The sequence below is a fragment of the Carassius auratus genome, unplaced genomic scaffold, assembly GCF_003368295.1.
Source record: "Carassius auratus strain Wakin unplaced genomic scaffold, ASM336829v1 scaf_tig00037076, whole genome shotgun sequence".
Lineage (NCBI taxonomy): Eukaryota > Metazoa > Chordata > Actinopteri > Cypriniformes > Cyprinidae > Carassius > Carassius auratus.
The window spans coordinates 175001-198574 of record NW_020526355.1 but is presented as its reverse complement, the minus strand read 5'-3'; the positions used below and the strand labels follow the sequence as shown (position 1 = coordinate 198574).

The 23574-nt window shown below is 31.6% G+C and overlaps 1 protein-coding gene across 5 annotated transcripts in view; it reads left to right on the top strand.

Annotated features, from left to right (window-relative positions):
• Positions 1–8396: 8396 nt before the first annotated feature.
• LOC113082887 (cingulin-like protein 1) overlaps positions 8397–23574 on the top strand; it is a 34677-nt gene continuing 19499 nt past the window's right edge. Inside the window, exons 1-2 of one of the 5 annotated variants that reach the window (XM_026254296.1) lie at positions 8397–8595; positions 21118–21205. The gene's annotated coding sequence lies outside the window, so the exon portion shown is untranslated. Of the gene's footprint in view, positions 8596–20891; positions 21030–21117; positions 21210–23574 lie in introns of those variants that run through there. The other 4 variants (XM_026254295.1, XM_026254299.1, XM_026254298.1 and 1 more) reach the window with 4 other exon arrangements.

The following is a 23574-nucleotide window of genomic DNA, read 5'->3' as shown; positions in this document are numbered from 1 at the left end:
TTTCTGTTTTTTTTTTTTATGCAGAATCGCAACATGCACAATGTCATGGGTTTTCCTACTTGATTTGCAGGTTCAAAGATTGCCGAAAACACTCCAGCAAAAGCCTAGTATTGAAAAGTGTGGTACATCTGTACTTTTGCATTGCTTCAGACATGCTAGTGTTCTTGTCCTTCAGTAAATTTTGAACATCTGTATTTTGCCAGTGCTAAAGATGTTTGGTAATTCTCTCCTTGTGCCACATCATGTTGTTGTAGCCAACTGAATTACTATGATTGCAGTGGAAAAGATGATGTTTTCCTCTTGGTTGTTCATATGTACATACTTGTTCTTGCTTTTATGAACTGATTTTTTTTAGTCCAATGCAGAACTGAACTGTAAGTGATCTTTTCCATCCTCAGAAAGCAAACCTGGGCAGTGTCATCTCTGTTTATTTAAGTGCTCCTCACGTGGAGGATTGTGAGATAAAGATTATTTGACGCAAACAGCATCGTACAACTGGTCTTTGCTGCTTTCTCAGTGCGTTTGTCCAATTGATGCGTTGTCTTTGTCACTTGAGTGTGGTTTCAATAAAGAGAGATGATCTAGAAGCTCAAAATATCCTCTATATCCACTGCCAGATCACATTTTCACGTCAGTTAAGTGGATCGAGTGCTGATTTCAGTGCAAATTTAACACATAAACCAACAATTAAGAGATTCAATAAATGTAATCAGCATTTCTGTTATGTTTTCAGCTAAAAACATCTTTAAAAGTAGACAAAAATGATGGAAACTTGTTTGAAAACAGTCTTTATTTTTGTCTTTATGATGCACTTCACCTTTAAAAGAATGATTTTATTTGAGAAGGAAGTTTGCTTAAGATATTGAGACTTGTTTTAAGGTAACATATCAAAATTTTGTGAAAATAATGTGGCGTCTGCACTAAAAAAGATACTTTGAAAAAAATTTTACTCTGAAATTGCAAGTAGATTTAAAAAATAATAAATTGCAAGCAACACTGAATTAAACATGACATTTAAAACCAGTCTAAACTGGAATATAAACAATTTTAACAAAAATATTTATGACAAAAATGATGGAAACTTGTTTGAAAACAGTCATTATTTGTGTCTTTATGACACACTTAAAATATGTGTTTTTATTTTGTGAAGCAATTAATATGCATAAGATATTAAGACTTGCTATAAGTTAATATATTCGAAATTGGTCAAATTGTTTTGTTTTTCTTAATTTATGCATATGCAAAATTTGGGGCTGCATCTGCACTGAAAAAAAAATGCTTTGGAACAATTTTCATAAATTTAAACTATAATTTTAATAACACTGTGTTAGAGTTAAGGTGAAATGTATAATGGCGTAAAATAGTAGAAACTTGTTTGAAAACAGTCATTATTTGTGTCTTTGTGATGCACTTCACCTTTAAAAAACATATTGAAATGAGATACAATTTGCATAAGAACATGTTTTGTTTTTCTTAATTTATGCATAGTGGGGATAAAAATTATGTAGCGTTTGCACTGAGATAATCTTCTCTTTGAAATGACAAAATTTCACAATTTAAGTAACACTGAGTTAAACATAAAATTTTAAACCAGGCTAAACTAAAATATTAACAATTTTAATAACTTTACTATGGTAAATTATTGATAGTGAAGTGTGCAGTGCCAAACATCATAATGACTCAACCAATGACAAACATACAATGGAAACTTGTTTGAAAACAGTCATTATGAGTCATTAATTTGAAAAGCAATTTGCATGAGATGTTAAGATTTTTATTTTATTTTACATTTAACGTTTTGTTTGCATATGCATGTGCAAAAACCATTTTCATTCAGAAAATTTCACAAGTAATTGCAAACAAACGGCAAGGAAAACAGAATTAAATATGAAATTTTATAGCAGAATTTTTTTATATATATATATATATATTCATGTAAAACAATCTTAGGAAAAAAGTAAGTGGCTAAAAAATGAAATTTAAACGTAATTTGCTTAATAAATGTAATGCTAATTTAAGAGATATTCTCTGAGAGCAAGACTAATACTGAATGCAAAGTTAAGTGCATAAACTAGTCTTGAACTAGAATAAAAAGTCTAAACATAATCGCGAGCGCGTTCAAGCACAACTGACAGGAGGAAAGAAACATCTCCAGATCACACTGAATAAGTCCAACCGCTCTCAGCCTTCAGCAAGAGGTTTATCGTCGTAATAGAAAGCATTTATGAACCGTGGCCTTTAATTCTTGTTAGTCGCGATGCAACTCAAGTGAAGAATCGTGTGTTCCAGTGCCTGGATTTTTGTTATTAAGCTTCTTTTGTGCATTTTTGCTATAAAAAAGACGAGTGCATTTGGGAAAAATGTCACCTGCATTTCAGACCAGACTCGATTTGGCAAATATGTTGCAGGGCGATCCTTTTATACCAGAAATGTTGACAAAATAAGAGTCTGAATCAAGACTGTTCCAATTTATATAGTCATGCAGATAAACGTTTGTTACTTTATTTTGCTATTTAAAGATTAACAACAAATATTTATGACAAAAATGATGGAAACTTGTTTGAAAACAGTCATTATTTGTGTCTTTATGATGCAGTTACCCTTTAAAAGAATGATTTTATTTGAGAAGCAAATTTTCTTAAGATATTGAGACTTGTTTTAAGGTAATATATATACAAATTTTCAAATTATTTTGTTTTTCTAATTTTAGTGTGGTGTCGGCACTCAAAAAATTATTAGAAACAAGTTCTACTCTGAAACTGTAAGTTGATTTAAATAAAAATTACAAATAAATGGAAAGCAACACTGAATTAAAGATTACATTTAAAACCAGTCTAAACTGGAATATAAACAATTTTAACAAAAATATTTATGACAAAAATAATCGAAACTTGTTTGAAAACAATCATTATTTGTGTCTTTATGACACACTTAAAATATGTGTTTTTATTTTGTGAAGCAATTAATATGCATAAGATATTAAGACTTGCTATAAGTTAATATATTCGAAATTGGTCAAATTGTTTTGTTTTTCTTAATTTCTGCATATGCAAAATTTGGGGCTGCATCTGCACTGAAAAAAAAATGCTTTGGAACAATTTTCATAAATTTAAACTATAATTTTAATAACACTGTGTTAGAGTTAAGGTGAAATGTATAATGGCGTAAAATAGTAGAAACTTGTTTGAAAACAGTCATTATTTGTGTCTTTGTGATGCACTTCACCTTTAAAAAACATATTGAAATGAGATACAATTTGCATAAGAACATGTTTTGTTTTTCTTAATTTATGCATAGTGGGGATAAAAATTATGTAGCGTTTGCACTGAGATAATCTTCTCTTTGAAATGACAAAATTTCACAATTTAAGTAACACTGAGTTAAACATAAAATTTTAAACCAGGCTAAACTAAAATATTAACAATTTTAATAACTTTACTATGGTAAATTATTGATAGTGAAGTGTGCAGTGCCAAACATCATAATGACTCAACCAATGACAAACATACAATGGAAACTTGTTTGAAAACAGTCATTATGAGTCATTAATTTGAAAAGCAATTTGCATGAGATGTTCAGATTTTTATTTTATTTTACATTTAACGTTTTGTTTGCATATGCATGTGCAAAAACCATTTTCATTCAGAAAATTTCACAAGTAATTGCAAACAAACGGCAAGGAAAACAGAATTAAATATGAAATTTTATAGCAGAATTTTTTTATATATATATATATATATTCATGTAAAACAATCTTAGGAAAAAAGTAAGTGGCTAAAAAATGAAATTTAAACGTAATTTGCTTAATAAATGTAATGCTAATTTAAGAGATATTCTCTGAGAGCAAGACTAATACTGAATGCAAAGTTAAGTGCATAAACTAGTCTTGAACTAGAATAAAAAGTCTAAACATAATCGCGAGCGCGTTCAAGCACAACTGACAGGAGGAAAGAAACATCTCCAGATCACACTGAATAAGTCCAACCGCTCTCAGCCTTCAGCAAGAGGTTTATCGTCGTAATAGAAAGCATTTATGAACCGTGGCCTTTAATTCTTGTTAGTCGCGATGCAACTCAAGTGAAGAATCGTGTGTTCCAGTGCCTGGATTTTTGTTATTAAGCTTCTTTTGTGCATTTTTGCTATAAAAAAGACGAGTGCATTTGGGAAAAATGTCACCTGCATTTCAGACCAGACTCGATTTGGCAAATATGTTGCAGGGCGATCCTTTTATACCAGAAATGTTGACAAAATAAGAGTCTGAATCAAGACTGTTCCAATTTATATAGTCATGCAGATAAACGTTTGTTACTTTATTTTGCTATTTAAAGATGATTTGGAGACGCAGATGTGTTTGAATGAGAGAAATGACTAATGTGTGTGTGTGTGTGTGTGTGTGTGTGTGTGTGTGTGTGTCATTTCTGTCGTAAATGTGATGTTGTTGTTGTGTTTCTCTAAAGCTCATCCTCATCTGTCTGTTCTCATCCTGTAGTAACTCGATGATATCATGTACATCATCATCTGTAGCAATAAATGTGCCATTTTGAAGACCTACCGCATTCAGTTTTGTTTTGTTTGTTTGTTTGTTTATTTGAATTGAAATGTTAGATTTTTAATGTAACAAATGAACATAGTCGCATTCAGTTTGCATGAATTAACCAAAAATATTCGTAATAGTTGTATAAAAGAATTGCAAACATGTTTAAAGCACATTTATATCCAGACTAAAGGACTAAACCGACTCTATATGACACATTTTTAGATATTATATTATATTATAGATTTTTGTGCATCATTTTTTTTACTTTACATTTAAGCTTTTTGCTATAAGCACAATCTGAGCCTAGATTTTCCTTTTTAAATAAAATATAAAAAATATATAGAGCATTTTTTGTCTCCAATAACAATGTCTAAACATCTAAAACAATTCACAAGTATTTCAGATATAAAATTTCACAAGAAATAACATAATACCATCATGTTTTCAGAAAATATATAAAGTTTTCAGAATATACTATATATATATATATATATATATATATATATATATATATATATATATATATATATATATATATATATATATATATATATATATAATCTCTATAACATTTTAAAAAGATGAAAAATAATGTTCATTTTACTTACATTTAAAGAGCACAGTACTGTGGTAATAATAATGTTTTACTGAATGAATATAAAATGTTTTTACTATAATATAACAGAAATAAAGGCACTTTTAAAACCGGTGTAAACAATGACAAGAACAACGCTTTAAAAACAAAAATGTTCAGAACTGCACTCTGACAAATAAACATACTTCACAATGACATACATAGAAGAACATTTGTGTCTAAATGTTTCCATAAAGAACCTTAAACATCTGAAAAACCTTTCTGTTTCACATAAGGTTCTTTTTTGGTGAAAGAAGACTCTTCAGATTCTAAAAAGGCAAAGAGATGTTTCTTTAAAGAACCTTTGACTGAACCTTTGACAGCGATGCCGTAGAAGAACCATTCCGTCAAAGGTTCTTAAAACCTTAAACCTTCCTTTATTTATCCAGGGAAGTCCCACTGAGTCGCAGCATTTCTTTGGGGAGTCCCAAACCTTGTTTTACTGTAAACTGTGAGACGCCCAAAGCAGGACGGTCCTGTACAGAACGTCATAGACGTGCCTGAGCTCTGAGCTGTGAATCTGTCTGTCTGTCAGCGCAGATCCACCCAGGAGCTCCTGCCAGAACACACTCACACACACACACACACACTCAGCACAGCGACATGCCTCATCAAACGTGTGTGTTTCATGATCAGTTTATGTAAGGAGCACATTTATGGTTCATGACTAGAGTTGTTTAGGTTTTAGTATTATTCATGGTCAGTTTATGTAAGAAGCAGATTCATGCCTTATACATGTTGTTTGGATCAGAATGTGTGTGTGTTTCATAGTTATGTTAGTATCATTTAGTTTTGGTCATTATTTTTACATCGATTTTATTTTCATGATCTCAGTTTTCACTTTAATTTTATTAGGTAATTTAAGTTTTTTTTATTATATATATATATATATATATATATATATATATATATATATATATATATATATATATATATATATATATATATATATATATATATATATATATATATTTTTTTTTTTTTTTTTTTTTTTTTACATTTGTAAAAATAGAAAATTACCATATAATGACCACATTAGTAAAGTAATATTTAATTAAAATTTTATTGAATTGTTATTTATTTATTTATTTTAAAAGATTTTTCAATTTATTTAATTTAATTAGTTTATTTCATTATTTTATTTTATTTAATTTTATTTTAATGCATTTAATTTTTAAATTATATATATATATATATATATATATATATATATATATATATATATATATATATATATATATATATATATATATAAAATTGTTATTGTTTATTTAGTTATTTTATTAAATGAAAACGAGAAATTTTGTCTTTGTATTAAGTTTAATATAAAAAAAATTAGATTTTTTATTTTATTTTCAGTTAACATTTCTTTCAAGTACTGAGTTTTTTATGGTTTTAGTTTTAGTTAACCAAAATAACCTTTGAAAACCTTTTTTTTTTTTTTTTTTTTTTATTATAAACAAAGTAATTCTGGCCCTAAATACATTTGTAAAAATCCACATTACTATAATAATATTTAAGCAAATACTGTTAAAATAAATAGCTGAAATTTTTGTATTCATTTACTGTTTATAATTCATCCCATATGAATATGTTATGCTTTTACTGTTTCAAATCCTATACACTTGTATTATTTTACATCAAATCTGATTGATTTGTAAAGAGCTTTTATGGCCTAATATTGTGTTAAAGGGGGATATAACCTGATATGTGTCTGAACATGAAGAGGTGAATGACGACATGCTCTAAAAGACACAGATACTCTGAAAGCACAATAGGTTTCTCTGACTTCTTCTTTTCCCTCCTTATTCAGCATGCTGGCTAAAGGCATGCTGGGAATCCACTCCCCGCTGTGGCACGCAGGAGAAGCGGCGTGTCTTCATACGTAATGCAGTAATGTAATGTATGAATAAAGCAGAAGCACGCCGTCAGGTCAGTCCTCGAGCGTCTGCTGCAGTGCATTGTGGGTGTGTTGGAGGATCAGGTAAACGGATCTGTTAGTGTTCAGTGGCGTGTGTCTAAGTGGTGGATTTGTCAGGAAAGATGATTTTGCTGAACTAATGCTCTGTCAGCACTGATTCATCATAGACATGCATGCTGACTTGTAAGATGTTTATTTTATTGTTTTAAACAGGCATTCAAGCTGGACTTAAAACCAAACAACTTAAAATTAAATTAATTGTTTTATGCATGCAATTAACACAGAAAATGATTTAAAAAATGAATAAAATCATATAATTTTATTGTTAGTCTATTAAGTAATTAATTAATTTATTTATTTATTTAACACATTTTATTTATTATTATTATTATGTGTTGAATTCTTACCTTATTTTCTTAGTACCAAATAATAACAACAACGAGGCTTTGCCAAATTTGTATGTTAATTTAGAAGTCTATGGTTTCATTTTATTTATTTATTTGTTTGTTTTGTTTAAAGTGACTTATACCACTATTTTTTTATTACTGGTATAAATTATTTAAATGATATAAAATTTGATTATTATTATTATTATTATTAAGTATAAATTATGGCCTTAATTTCTTAACATCAAAAATAAATACATTTTAAACAAACTCTTTGACAAATTTCTAAGTTCATTGAAGGTTTATGGTATTTATTTGTTTGTTTAAAGTGGCTCATATAATTTTTTATTATTATTACTGATGTGATTTATATATATATCTTTATATTTAAATAATTAAAAAATACTTTTATATTATGTGTTGTTATAAACTACTTATAAATAATGATTTCTAAATATAATTTATTATTATTATGAATTCTGGTCTTGTTTTCCTTTAGTGCTGGTTTTTCATTTTAATGGATGAATAAGAGCATCTCACAGATATAATCCCAAAGCATCCAATCATTTATTATTTTTATTTTTTTTCTAATATTTCTTCATTATATTCATAATATTGCTGGGTTAGGCATTTTATTGGATCCTGAAGGACTGGATATAAACGGATATAAATTGATCTGACTCTTGAATTCAATCAAAATTCCTTAAATACCTCGGAATCATTTGAGCCCAAGAAGATTTCCAAATATGGTGAGGAATAACATCCGTTTTTGTGTAATGTTGATTTACCACAGTAAAACCATGCTGCTGTTGATAGGCTTTATTTCATAATGCGGCTGGAGGGGGGCGTGGCCCAGATCCACAGGCGCGTCTCAGGCCACGCCCACTCGCGCACAGGTGACCCGCCCAGGTGTGAAAGTCACCGTGCACTTCAGCAAGAACAAACACACCTGAGAGACCCGAGAGGACACGGATCAGCTCCACTTTCGACAGTGAACTCACTTCACTTCACTTGACGCTGCTTTTACTCCACAAGCGCTTGAATAGATCGATTATCGATCATCTGCGACTCGACAGTGAGTGATTCTGTGCGACCAGAAGGTCAAAGTGCGCCAAAGGTAAAGATATTTATCATTTCTGATGTTTAATATGAAATGTGAGCTGCTGTTGTTTCAGATTTAACAAGTTTAGGACATTTAAAGCGATTTTGTATAACAAAATAGTTTAAAATATATATATTTCAATCAAATATTATTAGAAAGCTGCATGACATTTACTATGGTAAGGCTATATAAAAGAAACATACAACCTTGGAAAATACTATGATAATACCGTAATGTCTATAATACCAATATATATATATATATGCTAAAATTAGTTTTAGAACCATACTAAATTTTTGGCATATTAACCAGTCTATTACCATGCTCTATAAGCATTTATAGGTTTATACACACACATGTACCATAGTAATCCATTATTTTTTGGATCTTCGAACATGTACCATAGTAATTGCATGGTAATCTGTTAAGCACTTTGTGGTATTGTATATAAATACCATTGTATATGCATAAATGAAAGTACAATTACATTGCCTTCCATTACCATCACTGTACTGTGGTATCAGCATAGTACTTTCTGTTCAGGAGGTGATAATTTGGTAATTATCGATCATCACAGACTGTATGTAACTTGTAAATGGTTTGTGTGAAGTGTAAACAAGAGACACCAGACTCGTCGAGCCGCATCTATGACAGTAATCATTAAAGAACCACATCAAGGTGTCAGCGCTCCGCTTTATTTGATGCTCGCAGTGTTTCTAGATCTTGACACTGCATTGAGGAATGCGATCCGCCCAAGAGGTGAAAGTGCTTATTGCTCTGGTATTTAACAGGACAGATTCCTTCTTTTCACTCGAGGACAGGCCTTAAACCAGCAGAACTAGAAGGAAGTATTGATGTGCTGGGTGTTCACAGGCAGTCCGAACAATAGCGGCAGGAGCGGCTCTATTGTGGCATGATAATTAGAGAAAACAAGAAAAATGCTGGTCAGCTTTATTCGGCTGTTTTTGCCCCGGTGACTCCCTGTTGTCACTAGGAATCATTCATATCGATCAGTTTCTATAAAATAGCTGGCTGGTCTTTAGCGCTTGTGTTTTTGGAGAAGCTTCTAGCTCAGCGTTTGAAAACAGTTATTTTAGACATAGATGAATTCATGACTTGAGGAGTAATGCGTCATAGTGAGGTTTGTTACGCAATGATTTACAATGTTTGACTAATTAATGTTCTCACCGGAGCATGACAAATCAACATTATTCAGGAGTGATTTGTGATTTGCTGTGATTACACGACCAGGCAGACGTGTGGACTTTGGAAGTTAAATGCATTAGCTACGATGTGGCATTCCTAGAGCTCAAACTGTAGATCATAGTTGTTCCAGCAATGACAAGGTCATGGGTTCGATTCCCAGGGATTGCATGGAGTTTTAGACAAATGTTCTTTTGAGATATTTGTTTAGGAATCTGCATTAATTGATTGATTGGTTTTAGAAGACACTGAAGGCAAAAACTTATCAAGTGATCTAGAAATGCTAAGATTTGGATAAAAGCTTATGACTAAATGTAAATGTAAGGTAATGGGTTCTGAACCCAAGGAATGCATTGATTTTTATTTATTTTTTACTATATTTGTTGTTTTTCTTTACAAACCTACATTTATTTTATTTGTTTGTTTGTAGAATATATTGAAGAAAAAACAACACGAGTTGCTCCAGCAATGACAATGTCATGGGTTCGATTCCCAGAGAATGAATAGATATTTAGACATATATTCATTTGTAATGTTTGTTTATGAACCTGCATGATTGATTGATTGATTGATTGATTGATTGATTGTAGAAGATACTGACAGAAAAACTCATCAAGTGCTTTAGAAATGCAAAGGTCATGGGTTCTAATCCCAAGGAATGCATTGATTTATTTTCTTTACAAACCTACATTTATTTAATTTGTTTGTTTGTAATAGCTATTGACGGAAACACAACATGAGGTGCACTAGCAATGACAAGGTCATGGTTTCGAGTCCCAGAGAATGATTAGATATTTTGACCTATACTGTATTCATTTGTTATATGTTGGTTTACAAAGCTGCATTTATTTATTGATTGATTGACTGTAAAAATACTGAATGAAAACTCAAGTGCTTTAGAAATGCTAAGGTCATGGGTTCTAATCCCAAGGAATGCATTGATTATTTTAAACTTACATTTATTTTATTTGTTTGTTTGTCGAAGATTTAGAAGAAAAAACATCATGAAGTGCTCTAGCAATGGCAAGGTCATGGGTTCGATTCCCCTCAGAAAAAAAGTATACCTTAAATGCAATAAGTCACTTTGGATAAAAAACGCTAAACATAATAATCAAACTTTTTTCATGTAAAAAAAAAAGTCTCATTAAATCCTTGAAATTAGATTTTTAGACAAATATATTTCTGAATCATTTAGTTACAAACCTACATTTATTGTAGGTGATATCTTAGGAAAAACATCAAGTGCTGCAGAAACACCAATATCATAGGTTCGATTCCCAGGGAATGCATACATTTTTAGACATATGTATTTGTGATGTGTTTCCTTTACAAACCTTGACTGTAATGATTGTAGAAGTTACTGAATGAAAAACACAAAGTAAATGCAAGGTCATGGGTTCAACTCCCAGCAAATTCATTGATCTGTAGACATATGTATTTGTGATGTGTTTCCATTACAAACCTTCATATTTATTAAATTATTTATTTAATGACAATAGAAGATATAGAATAGATCATAGGTTCGATTCCCAGGAATGATTCCTGATTGCTAGTGTATGTTTGCATCTCTACCGATGTGAGCTTACAGATCAGCTGCGTCTTTAAGGAAATCTTCTTGTAGACTTACAATTCAATAGAATGCAATAGAAATGCAATATTTTTTAAAGTGTTATTGTTTATACCATGGTAACTGGTTACATTTGAAGTACAATGTCAATAGAATAATATATGATATGATTAGTGTCAGTTCAAACTTGCTACAACAGCACCTTGTAGATTTGATTCAGGTGTTTGGACAAGGTTTGTTGTCTTAACTGCGGGAAATCGGTGAGAATAAGAGCTGATGTCTGATGTGAGGAATGTTTCCTGATGTTTTATTCTGAGTGACATCAACACACAGGTATACGAGCGCCGCCCTCGAACGCATTCTTTCATAACTTTCATTGTGCATCAAGTCAATCGTCTGTTTATTAAACCATCTGTGATGTTGCCATGGCGAACATTAAAGAACCCTATGACTCATGTGACAGAGGTGAAAGTGTAATTGTTACAATGTAACATTCCGTTTCCCGCCATCCACAATAGAGCTGCAGGATCAAACCTCCTGTTATAAACACACATACGCCTTATTAGTCAAGCGCTGGCCGATGACATCATACAGGGTTTTAATAAACGGCCTTATTGAGCTGAATCTGTAATAGTGCATCAGAGGTGGACTATGATACCGCTGAGTGTTTTTTCCTGAATGTGAGGAATGCAGTTAACAGCCCTGTGAGCATGGAGCTCAAGTATGTTCAGAATGAAGGTGTCACCCGTCGCTTTTTATAGAAGCAAACACCCCAAATCAACCTCAGAAATATTTCAGGAGCTTGTCATTCTCCTGAGGGTTTGCCTTATAAAGCAGCATATTTCATTAGTGTTGTGCAGGCTCTTGTTTACACTGATGTTCTGCAATATTGAAGTGCAAGAATGTCAGTAAGTTTCTCAGCTCTTTTTGCATTTCTGTAATGAGATCTGAAGCATAAATTTGGTGCATATGCTCAAAAGAAGCACTGTAGTATTACCATGGTTTTATTGTAGTGCTTCCGTGCCAATATCGTTTTCTTTGCTGATAAGTGGTTATAAATTTGAAGTATATCATATGATTAGTCTCATTAAGTTTGTTAAAGTACCATAAATAAAACTAATGTTTTTTTTATTAATATTTTGAATTAGTGTAAATATATACATACATACATACATATATATATATATATATATATATATATATATATATATATATATATATATATATATATATATATATATATACATATATATATACATATATACATGTTCTGTTTTAATTAGTTTAATAAGATATTAAATAAATGACATTTTTATTAGATTTTATTATATTTATTTTATTAGATATTAGGGGTTGCAAAGGGACAGTAAATTTCAGGTTAAGTTTTACAAACTTTCCAAAAGTTTCCGAAAACTTCCCAGATTTTCCACCAAGTTTCCAAAAAATCCTTGGAAAGTTTCTGGAAATTTGCCTGGAAATGTTCCAACCCTTTGCAACCCTTGTTATTTTCATACATCAAGTTAATTAAAATGAGAAATGTTGTCTTGGCATATAGCTGATTAAATTAAATTAAGTTAAATTTAGACTCACAGTTCTGCTCCTCTTATTGCAGACACATCAGTTTTTCCCATCTGACTCTATCTCTGTTAAACTCAGTCGGGAAGTTACTGGTGCCAAACGATTGCACTGAAATTGTACGGTGGATTTGCTTTTAAACCACTTTCATTGAGGAACTGCTTGGAAATTACATTGAATTAGAAGTGAAATTAAAAGTAGAAAGGCTAAAATAGTATTTACTTGTTAAACATACTCCAGTAATTGTATAATGTTTTATTTACAGCTTCAAGACATACTAAAAGTACCTTAATATTACACACTCTTAATTTCCAGTTTTTAAAAAAATCTACAAATCCTTGAACTAGAATAAATGTGATTCTACATGCATTCATTTATGAGTGTTTAGCTCTTTTAAAAACATTTTTTTTTAAGTTTTAATATCTTGTGAGGCATTACTTTTTCAGCTTTTTTTGCGTGTATTTTTAGGATCTTTTATATTTTAACTTAAAAATAGTAAAACAAGGCTGATACAAAATGTAAAAGCAGTGTGTTTAATTTTGCATATGTATTATTTTATGTATATATATATATATATATATATATATATATATATATATATATATATTAGGGGTGTAACGATACGCGTATTCGTATTGAACCGTTCGGTACGACGCTTTCGGTTCGGTACGCGGTACGCATTATGTATACCGAACGGTTCGTTGGAGTATTTAATTATATTTGAAAAAAAAAAAAAAAAAGAGAGAGAGAAATATAATGATATGCATTCAACAAGGTAGCCCAATAACCCAAACAACGTAACAGGCAACGCCCCTGACACCCCCGAAGAAGAAAAAAACACCATCTTATATGTTTATGTTAGGCTACTCAGCAGGCGCTCGCTCACTCAGTACGCGCTGAAGGCTCGTTGCAAAATAGCCAATGCGTTTAACAGACTAGAAATGAGAAGATCCTCCAATAACCAACAGGTCTGGTGTTTGGGTGCACTTTGGATTCCCTTTAAGCTATAATGGTGATGGCAAGAGAGTGGTGGATAAAAAAACAACGGTATGTCGCATCTGCAACATGACAGGGTACACCAGCGGGATTACAAAAAAAACAAAAAAACACCAGCGGGAATATCTGGGATATATGCGTCAGTACTATCTGGGAAAAGACGAAAAAAAGGAGAAACATGCACGCAGCAAACTATCCCTGCAGCATTTAGACACTATAGCTTACAGGGAATCCAACCCAAACACCAGACCTGTTGGTTATTTTAGGATCTTATATTTCTGGTCTGTTAAATGCATTCGACATTTTGCAACGAGCCTTCAGCGCGTGCTGAGTGAGCGAGCGCCTAATTAGGGGCCGTTCACATATCGCTCCTAAAAACGCGTGGAAAACGCTAAGCGCGTCTTTCTCCTCCTTTCCAAAGCGCTCGGGCAGAAGCGCTCATGAGGCGTCTGTCTTTGCTAAGCAACAATGACGTGCTCTCTCCATGAGACGCGGAAATTTCAGCGAAGGATAAATGGATTTGCAGCTCTAAAAATCGCTTGCAGTAGCGCTGCTACTAAATTTATTTCAAAATTGCAATCCATATACAACTATGATCAGCTGATCCTTCATCTTGGCTGAGCTCTCAACGTTGTTACGGGAAAGGATGAAGCTGATTGGTTGGTTCTTGTCACATGACCCGCGGTGCGCTTGCGGCATTCTGAAAAGTTGAGATGTTTTTACATTTTGCTGTATCTAAAACTTATCGAACCGAACCGAACCGAACCGTGACATCAGTGTATCGTATCGAACCGAACCGTGAATTTTGTGAACCGTTACACCCCTAATATATATATATATATATACATTTTTTGAATAAAAGGCCTGAGATTTTAATCAGAAAAAAAGTGTACATTAGGATTATTATTGTTAACAAAAACGTAAACCATAAAAAATGCCATTATTCGAAAATATAAATATTATTTTAAAAAATAAATATTAACTGAAATAAAAAAATCTTAATTTTATTATTGATCAAAGTAATTATAAATGTGTTAATTGTGATATATTTACTGTTATCTAACCCAACTAGAAAATTAAAAAATAACTTATTATTGTAAATAATAATAATAATAATAATAATAATAATAATAATAATAATAATGCATTTGATCAATATATATATATATATATATATTAATTTTTTTTTTTCCCTTTTTTTTTTATCAACCAAACCTTATATTTGTCTAATTGTAATCAGTTTGTCAGTGGTAGAGTATTTAAGAGATGGATTTGGAGTGTTAATCATTGTAAGAATAAGCACTGATCTGTTTGCTCTGATAATGTCCCACTATAGAGTCACAGTGTGAAACCTCATCAGTGCTGTGTGAGTTTAAAGTGAGTTGTCTTCATCTGTTCTGCGTGTAATGATGGTTTTGGACGGTAAGGCCACTCCTTGGATTGACAGCAGGACTCTTCAGCTGAATGTGTGTTGGTTTTGAGTTGTCAGTCGTCTGTCAGAGCCTCCTTGTTTCTCTCTCTCGTCTTTCATTACGGTCTTATTTGCATGTGAAGTCGGTTGTCTGGTATTTTTTCCGCCTCCCTGAAGGATCGCCGTCCGTCTCGCAAACCCAAAACTTGGCAACCACCCAATATTTGGTCACCAATTATTTTTCTTGATTGGGCTTCTGTCTCCGGCACAATTAAGCTCCACATCAGGGCTAATTAGGATGGAGTTTGTAGGGTTGTTTTCGAAACTCAAAGGAAGTAAACTTTGTTTGAGGAGTGGATGTATATCGCCCCCTGTCTGCTGCTCGGAGATCATCCGGATCAGAACAGATCCAGATCCAGAGATGATGATGTTTATGTTCATTTCCAACATGTTCATGTATTTAATAATGTTTTAAAGTCCTGCTCATGTGGTTGCGTGTTTTTATGTACTTTTCAGTTTAGATTTTTAGCTCTTCAACAAATTTAATTTAAAAAAAAAAAAAAAAAAATAGAAATGTCTTCTTGACAACTATGTGATTCGGAAATAATAATAAAAAAAAATTAAAAAAATCTAAAGTATTAAAAAAAATTCTACTATTTTCATATATTTTTTAAAATATTTTGACATTTTTATATTCCTTTATTTTCTATTATTTAAGTTTTTGTAGCTTTGTTGTTTTTGTCATATTTTTATTAGTTTATTTTAGTTTACACCCCAATGTTTCTTTTTCTTTATTTAAACAAAAGGTACCAATTTATATAAATAAATACAAATTTTAATTATTGGTGTGCATTTTAAAATAAAATACTCTTCGTTTTTCTATTCAAAAATTTCAAACACACACACACACACACACACACACACACACACACACACACACACACATATTATATTCAAATAATGTTTCCCTTGTTGATGCAGTTTCTTTGGTTCATCAGAAATCTTGAATATGCATTGCATGCTTGTTATTTTGAGAAGTCTAGACGTCTAAATATATGTTCTTGTCTCCGTGTTTTTGTGTTTTGCTTGAATTATGGCTTGCAGTCAGTCGTATGAATCCATTGTTTCATTACAGTCTGTCTAAAGAATGTGAAAGCTTAAAGCAGACTGTCAGCAGATCGTCCGTCTTCTTTAGAAACTATGAAAGCAGAATCTAAATCCAGGTCGTCTGGACTGCACGGACAGCATGCGTTCAGTTGATCTAATAATTATCTGCACGCTCAGATGCTTGTGTTTTAGCGGCTGAACTGCATCTGCGTGAACTCTCCTCTCTGTAATCACTGCTGTATTGTTGGGCCGGTTCGACGAGGCTCTGATGGAGGATAAGTGGCCAGAGATGTGTTTGTCAAGCTCTTGAGATGGTCAACAAAAGGCCTTCCAGCTGTGCCACCTGACATCCGGCATCAGCACGTTCACTTCGGCTTTTATCAGAGAGAAGTGTGTAGCGATCGTCAAACAAGCCTCTGTCTCCTGCTGGAAACACAGATGAAGCTTTTAGTTTCTTCATGGGAGAGTTTGCTCATTAGTTGTGATGAACAGAGATGGTAATAATCATTTTCATCATCTTACATTTTATTTATATTTATATTTAATTTGCCAAACCTTTAACTGAAAATAAAAAATAAAATGTTTTATGAAGAATAATAAATAATAATAATTGTGTTAATGCAATTGTTAATATTAATTTTACAGTTAACAATTTTATATATATATATATATATATATATATATATATATATATATATATATATATATATATATATATTAAAAAATAATGCATTTTATTAATATTTGTATTTTTATTATTGTCAGATCTTTTACTGAAAAAATACCAAAAATTAATAATAATAATAATAATAATACATTTCATTAATATTTGTATTTTATTTTTATCAAACCTGAAAATGCTTATTATTATTATTGTCATTGTCATCATTATTATTATTAGTAGTAATAGTAGTAGTATTGTTTATTATTATTAATAATAATAAATTCAAATTTTCATATTTATTTTCATTCTAGCTTTTAACTGAAAAACACTAGAATAAATTATATCATTATTATTAATAGTAGTAGTATTGTTTATTAATAATAATAATAATATTTTTTTATATTTGTATATTATTTTCAATCTAAATTTTAACTGAAAAATATTAAATAAATGTTATACTTATTATTAGTAGTAGTAGTAGTAGTATTTATATGTTTATTTTCAGTCAGGAAAAATACTAAAGTAATTGCAATTTCTTGTTCTTCCCATTATCACTGTTTTATTATTATTTATAGTATTTTTTAACTGAACGATTTTAGATTTTTTACATTTGTGTATTTTTACTGCTCTGGTCTGAACGCTCTTATCTCCTGGTTCCTGCTCTATCAGCGCTGAGCTGGTCTTCTCCTGCTGTTGTGTAACGGTTCAGATGAACACCACGGTGTACTCCGTCTCCTAGCTGAGGGAATCTGGGAGTGTTTGGAATTTGTCCAGAAGTGACAGTTCTATTGCAGAATTCCAATGGAATGAGTCACGTTGTCATGGCAGCAGGTGTGTGAGGCTGTGATTGGTCAGCAGTGTCTCTGGGCTTCATTCAGACCCTCTGCATCATCTCCATCAGAACAGGACGAGACCTCTCACGCAGTTAAATCTGCAATAGTTCGCGTTAAAGCAGTTTTATTGACCAGAGCTCCACAAAGACACCAGCTGCTCTCAGGAAAAGACTTTAACTCTGATATTTAACCCCGGAGGCAGTGCACTAGATGAAACGCTGAAGGTCTGAAGGTCAAAGGGCACTGACAAACACCTTTGTTTCCGTCTGTAGCACCTGACTGATCCATCACACACAATTCAGTTCAAGTTTATTTGTTTAGTGCTTTTCACTATACAAATCATTGCACAGCAGCTTTACTGAAAATTAAGATTTTACAATATATTTAGTAGTAGCTGACTGTTTATTTTATTTTTATATTTAATATTTAGTTTTATTCATATTGTTTTTATTTTATTATTATTATTTTTAAATATGTTTACATTAATGTAGCATATATATATATATATATATATATATATAATTTAATTAATTTAATTTAATTTAATTTATATTTTATCTTCTTTGTGTTCCCAGCATTACCTGACCAATCACAGATAAAGATTTTATTTTATTTTATTTTATTTTATTTTATTTTATTTTATTTTATTTTATTTTATTTTATCGTGTTAGCTTTTATTTTGTTACTCTTTTTATATTTTTTATTAGTTTATATATATTTATTATTATTATTATTATTGTGTTCACAGCACCACTTAATCTTTTTTTTTAATTTAATTTGTTAATATATTATATATTTTATCATCTTTGCACCATCTGACCAATCAGAGACAAGCATTTTTATTTTTTTTAATAGTTAAAACATTTTTGTTTAGTTTTATTGATGTATTTGATATTTGTGTATGTCAGTCCTCAGTCAGATCAGGTTCTGCAGGTTGAAAAGTCTCCTGTACATTTATAAAACAATATGTTACAGAAGGAGCGTTGGTTATTGAGCATCAGAATGCATTTATCAGTGTTCAGTTGGTAATAATAAGCCAGGTGTCTTTTATCTTGAAGCCTGTTTGACCTGACGCAGAGATTATTGTATATTGCGCCACCTTTATGAGGAATTGTGTGGACCGGGTGTATTTGAGCTGGATTGAAGCTGTGTGTGTTTGGTAACCTCTTAAAACCGAGTGATATTTAAAACAGCCGCACCCACACACACACACACACACACCCTGCGGGAGAGAGAAAGTGTGTGTGTGTGTGTGTGTGTGTGCTTGAGTTGAATGCCCCTCCAGCACACGCCCTGTTCCCAGCATGCCTTTCACCTACATGCCACAGGACGCTGTCACACAGAACTTTGCACATGTTTTCATCTGCTGGACGAGTGACAGGCGAGGAAACCATGGCATATTTCTCCCCAAAATTATATTAAAGAAGCCTGTTTTTAACATCATTAACATTTTTTGCATTGTGACATTTTTCATGACATTCAGAGACCAGTCTGACAGGGCGCTCCACTCTGTTGATAATAAACAGTCATGCATCAGGGGGAGGGGCTTCCTCCTTCTACAGGACATCTGATTGGACGGAAGAATAACTCCAATCCTTCCTGTAAACTCCAGCGTGAGCCGCTCTGGTTAATACATGATCTAACTGAGGAATATTTACTGCGTTTATTAGCCTTAGCCTTTGCTCACAGAGCTCTTGCTTCAGTATCAGTGAGACTCTATTATAAGTTTTTCTAGTAGTTTGAATTTGATGTTATTTTTATGTTTCACTTTTTTATTATAATTTTTTTATATGCCTACGTAGTATTTATAAGGTTTTAGTTATTTTAGTGAATCACATAAAAAAAAAAAAAAAAAAAAAAATATATATATATATATATATATATGTTTTATGAATTTGCTGCAATAATTAATTTTTTGTTTGCACCTTTTTATGATATCACTGTTTGTTGCTTCAGTTTGCATGATCTGCTGGATTATTGTGGATGTCAAGCGGTTTTTATGCAATAAACAGACTGAAGATGATGAAGATGATGAGGATGTAATGGCCAGCCGTGGCTGTAATAAATCTGCTTGTTTTGCATGTTTAATCCAGTTTCATTCTGCAATCATGAGTCAAGAATAAGATATAAAAAAATCAGCAGTGATGTCATGTTTGGGGTGTTTTACAGTGTCAATTAATATTTCTGAAAATATGCAAATCAGTTTAGTAACCGTTGGAGTGTGCATTGCATCTTGAGATACTGTGTCGCATGTAATGTCACATGCAAATACATATTGCATGCTACAGAACAGAAATAGTAGTATGATATGGTAAAAAAATTATTCTAAATCATTCGGAAACCAAGAGATTAATGTGCACCATTTTATATATATATATAAATTTATATATCTTTTTTAAATTTAGTTTTTATTTGTCAGTTCAATTTAAATTTGTATTTTTAATCGACTTTTATTGAATTTTTATATGTTTATTTTCTTTATCTTTTCTTCTCGTTTTATTTTTTGTATTTAGTATGGTTTACGTCTTTTGTTTTTCGTTCTTTTTTATTTTATTTCTTAAGTTCTTTTATTTCTATCGATTTTTTTCTTTCTTTAATTTTTTAATTTTTTTGTTTTATTTTATTTTTTATTAAACTGCTTTAGTTTTAAATTTTCTTTCTGGTTTATTTAAAAAAAAAATCTTAATTTCTTCTATTACTTCTATCTATTTTTTTATTTGTTTCATTTATTTATTTATTATTATCTTTTATTTTTTTATTAAACTGTTTTAGTTTTATATTTTCTTTCTGCTTTATTTTTAAATCTAATGTATTTTCTTATCTTTTTTATTTATTTAGTTTTTTTTTTTTCTATTCAGTGTTATTCAGTTACCCCCCCCCCCCCAGCTAATATCTTATATATATAAGGTTGCTCATGCACCAGGATGTTTCTGCATTGATGAATGCGTGGCCGTCTCCAGTCCGAGGTGTGTGTGAGTGTGTGTGTGTTCAGATGGAGACGTGTTGTGATTCACATCAGCAGCAGATCGACAGATTGAAGTCTTCTGTCTGTGTTCGTCCCATCTGGGACTGAAATCTCCCAGCAGCTCCGAGGTCCAGCGCCGTCTGAGTCCATTAGTCATCTGTGTGTTATAGTGACACTTCATCAGCTTAACGTGTGTGTGTGTGTGTGTTTCAACAGTGTGTTTCTGAAGAGCACAGAGAGACTTCAAGGAGACTTGAGAAACTGATTAACTGAACTAACAGCAGAACGACACGAGAAACACCACGTGAGTGAGTACAAACACACACACACACATCAGAAATATGAATATCTGTGAGAATACATGAGTGTACATGAGGTAATGATGATGTAATGCGTTAATGTGGAGTGATGAGACACACAGGACTTGGATTAGATGTAATTATCATAGCTGTGCAAGCACCAGAGACTAATATTACATACTGCATCAGACTGATCCCAGCATGCTTTGCTGCAGAGCAATGAGACATCTGACACATTAGTGTGTGTGTGTGTGCGTGCACATGAGAGCGTGTGTGTGTGTGTGTGTGTGTGTGTGCGTGTGTGTGTGTGTGTGTGTGCGTGCACATGAGAGCGTGTGTGTGTGTGTGCGTGTGTGTGTGTGTGTGTGTGCGTGCACATGAGAGCGTGTGTGTGTGTGTGTCTGGTGTGTGTGTGTGTGTGTGTGTGTGTGCACATGAGAGCGTGTGTGTGTGTGTGTGTGTGTGTGTGTGTGTGCGTGCACATGAGAGCGTGTGTGTGAGTGTGTGTGAGTGTGTGTGAGTGTGTGTGAGTGTGTAAGTGTGTGTGTGTGTGTGTGTGTGTGTGTGCGTGTGTAAGTGTGTGTGTGTGTGTTGATCTCTGTGTAAACGCACAGCATGTGATTTACTTTCCTTCTCTCCTACTTTCTTTACATTTTTTACTCCTTTCATTCTTCTTTTCAGTTTAATGTAATTTTTTTTATTGAGTATATTGTTTTGTTAATAAAATATAAAAAATATTTTATATTTATATTTTATATTTATTTTTTTCAATTGTTTATTTTTATTTTTTTTTACTTTTATTTAATTATTTTAATCTTTTTTATTTTTTTGCTTTGATGTTTTTTTATATTTAATTTATTTAAATCTATTTTAAATCTTATTTATAATTTTTTTCTTTCTTAGTTTTTATCTTTTCTCTTGTCCTTCTTTTTTCCTGCATGCGTCTCTCATTCCTCTCTAATCCTTCGTTCTAGCAGCCGTTACGACTGAATTAACTCTTTTTTTAGGATGGTTATTAACCCTAAATCAGTCTGGTCCGAGCTCATGTCGATGCTTGTTCACGTTTGGGAAACTAACACCTGTTTTCTCTTCAAGAGTCAAACACACAGTCTGTGTAATCCCATGTCTTACACGTTTCATGATTGCTGAGACTTTATTTGGTGAACTTTCATTTTTAATCCGAACTGAAAGCACATGTTTTTGTACATTAAATCCTTTAAATCAGCAACAATAAAAACAAACATCTCATATTCAAAGAAAACTCAGATTCTTCAGACTTCTTTCTTTCTTTCTTTTCCTATTTATATTTATTTTTATTGTTTGTTATTTTTTTTATTTGTATTTACTGTTTTTCTTTTCTTTCTTTTCTTTATTTTACATTTATTAGTTTTTTATGTTCAATTGTTTTTATTTTGGTCTATTTAAAAAAAAATGTTTTATTTTATTTTTTCATTAATTTATTTTCACATTTTTCTTTATCTTTTTATTTTTCAAAATTAATTTCTTTTTATTTATTTTTCTTTCTATCTTTTTTATAATTTTTATTGTTTTTGTTTTTAACCCTTTCTTTCTTTCTTTCTTTTCCTATTTATATTTATTTTTATTGTTTGTTATTTTTTAATTTGTATTTATTGTTTTCTTTTCTTTTATCTTTTCTTTATTTTCTTTATTTAACATTTATTTGTTTTTATTTATGTTCATTATTTTTTTAATTCTTTATTTTTTCTTTTAATTTATTTTCTAATTTTTTATTTATTCAAAATGAATTAATTACTTTTTTTTTCTTTCTTTCAATCTATCTTTTTTTTCTTATTTTAAATGTTTTATCAATTATTCTTATATCTTTCTTTCCGGTTGAGTCTTGCATTGAAGTGTCGTCCTGCACGCAGCGAGATTCGTCTGGTTTCTGGGCTCATATCAATATGTCATTCATGTTTTCATAATTAATCACATGTAGTTGTTCGTCAGGTTTCGCAGATTCTTCTCCTGTTTAACTTCTTAATCATCTTTGGTTCTTCTGTGTTCCTGGAGTTCTCTGCATTTGTTTGTTGGTCCTCTCAGTGCTTTTATTTCCTGAAGCGTCCGTGTTCGTGTCCGTCCTCTTTGTGTGTTGTCTCTGGAAGGAGACGATGATCAGATCTCACCTCATAAATCATGGCGTCTGTGATGGAGAGGAGCGTTTCAGACAGATCCTCTCATTATCAGCCTCATCTGTCGCTCACGCCGCGTCTGATTGGTCCAGAGAAATCACAGCGCTCTAGTACAAGTGCTGATGAAACCCTAACCAGCCAAAACACTCAGAACTTCAGTTTTGTTTTATAAGATATCACAGTTTTTAGTTTTTTAACCAGATTCGACTTGCATCATTCCCAGG